Here is a 2,500-nt window from a genome sequence, read left to right on the forward strand (position 1 = left end):
AAACGGGCCAAAACTGGCCATTTTTGGCTGCGCGAGCGAGCGGCGAGCGGCGGACAGCGAGCGAAGCGAGAGGCAGCACCGTCCCTGCTATACGAAAGCCCCATCCAGCCCTGTGCCACCCGGGGGGTTCCAGGGTGCTGAGATGGCTGACATTTTGCTCCGCTCACGACGGTCGCCGCGGCACACAAGAACAGCCCAAAAACAGGCCAAAACAGCCCAAAAACGGGCCAAAACTGGCCATTTTTGGCTGCGCGAGCGAGCAGCGAGCGGCGGACAGCGAGCGAAGCGAGAGGCAGCACCGTCCCTGCTATACGAAAGCCCCATCCAGCCCTGTGCCACCCGGGGGGTTCCAGGGTGCTGAGATGGCTGACGTTTTGCTCCGCTCACGACGGTCGCCGCGGCACGCAAGAACAGGCCAAAAACTGGCCAAAACAGCCCAAAAACGGGCCAAAACTGGCCATTTTTTGCTGCGCGAGCGAGCGGAGAGCGGCGAACAGCGAGCGAAGCGCGAGGCAGCACCGTCCCTGCTATACGAAAGCCCCATCCAGCCCTGTGCCACCCGGGGGGTTCCAGGGTGCTGAGATGGCTGACATTTTGCTCCGCTCACGACGGTCACCGCGCCACACAAGAACAGCCCAAAAACAGGCCAAAACAGCCCAAAAACGGGCCAAAACTGGCCATTTTTGGCTGCGCGAGCGAGCGGCGAGCGGCGAACAGCGAGCGAAGCGAGAGGCAGCACCGTCCCTGCTATACGAAAGCCCCATCCAGCCCTGTGCCACCCGGGGGGTTCCAGGGTGCTGAGATGGCTGACGTTTTGCTCCGCTCACGACGGTCACCGCACCACGCAAGAACAGGCCAAAAACTGGCCAAAACAGCCCAAAAACGGGCCAAAACTGGCCATTTTTGGCTGCGCGAGCGAGCGGCGAGCGGCGAACAGCGAGCGAAGCGAGAGGCAGCACCGTCCCTGCTATACGAAAGCCCCATCCAGCCCTGTGCCACCCGGGGGGTTCCAGGGTGCTGAGATGGCTGACGTTTTGCTCCGCTCTCGACGGTCACCGCGCAATGCAAGAACAGGCCAAAAACTGGCCAAAACGGCCCAAAAACGGGCCAAAACTGGCCATTTTTGGCTGCGCGAGCGGCGAGCGGCGGACAGCGAGCGAAGCGAGAGGCAGCACCGTCCCTGCTATACGAAAGCCCCATCCAGCCCTGTGCCACCCGGGGGGTTCCAGGGTGCTGAGATGGCTGACGTTTTGCTCCGCTCTCGACGGTCACCGCGCAATGCAAGAACAGGCCAAAAACTGGCCAAAACGGCCCAAAAACGGGCCAAAACTGGCCATTTTTGGCTGCGCGAGCGAGCGGCGAGCGGCGGACAGCGAGCGAAGCGAGAGGCAGCACCGTCCCTGCTATACGAAAGCCCCATCCAGCCCTGTGCCACCCGGGGGGTTCCAGGGTGCTGAGATGGCTGACGTTTTGCTCCGCTCTCGACGGTCACCGCGCAATGCAAGAACAGGCCAAAAACTGGCCAAAACGGCCCAAAAACGGGCCAAAACTGGCCATTTTTGGCTGCACGAGCGAGCGGCGAGCGGCGGACAGCGAGCGAAGCGAGAGGCAGCACCGTCCCTGCTATACGAAAGCCCCATCCAGCCCTGTGCCACCCGGGGGGTTCCAGGGTGCTGAGATGGCTGACGTTTTGCTCCGCTCTCGACGGTCACCGCGCAATGCAAGAACAGGCCAAAAACTGGCCAAAACGGCCCAAAAACGGGCCAAAACTGGCCATTTTTGGCTGCACGAGCGAGCGGCGAGCGGCGGACAGCGAGCGAAGCGAGAGGCAGCACCGTCCCTGCTATACGAAAGCCCCATCCAGCCCTGTGCCACCCGGGGGGTTCCAGGGTGCTGAGATGGCTGACGTTTTGCTCCGCTCTCGACGGTCACCGCGCAATGCAAGAACAGGCCAAAAACTGGCCAAAACGGCCCAAAAACGGGCCAAAACTGGCCATTTTTGGCTGCACGAGCGAGCGGCGAGCGGCGGACAGCGAGCGAAGCGAGAGGCAGCACCGTCCCTGCTATACGAAAGCCCCATCCAGCCCTGTGCCACCCGGGGGGTTCCAGGGTGCTGAGATGGCTGACGTTTTGCTCCGCTCTCGACGGTCACCGCGCAATGCAAGAACAGGCCAAAAACTGGCCAAAACGGCCCAAAAACGGGCCAAAACTGGCCATTTTTGGCTGCACGAGCGAGCGGCGAGCGGCGGACAGCGAGCGAAGCGAGAGGCAGCACCGTCCCTGCTATACGAAAGCCCCATCCAGCCCTGTGCCACCCGGGGGGTTCCAGGGTGCTGAGATGGCTGACGTTTTGCTCCGCTCTCGACGGTCACCGCGCAATGCAAGAACAGGCCAAAAACTGGCCAAAACGGCCCAAAAACGGGCCAAAACTGGCCATTTTTGGCTGCGCGAGCGAGCGGCGAGCGGCGGACAGCGAGCGAAGCGAGAGGCAGCACCGTCC

Source organism: Musa acuminata, unplaced genomic scaffold (genome assembly GCF_036884655.1).
Source record: "Musa acuminata AAA Group cultivar baxijiao unplaced genomic scaffold, Cavendish_Baxijiao_AAA HiC_scaffold_407, whole genome shotgun sequence".
Taxonomy (NCBI): domain Eukaryota; kingdom Viridiplantae; phylum Streptophyta; class Magnoliopsida; order Zingiberales; family Musaceae; genus Musa; species Musa acuminata.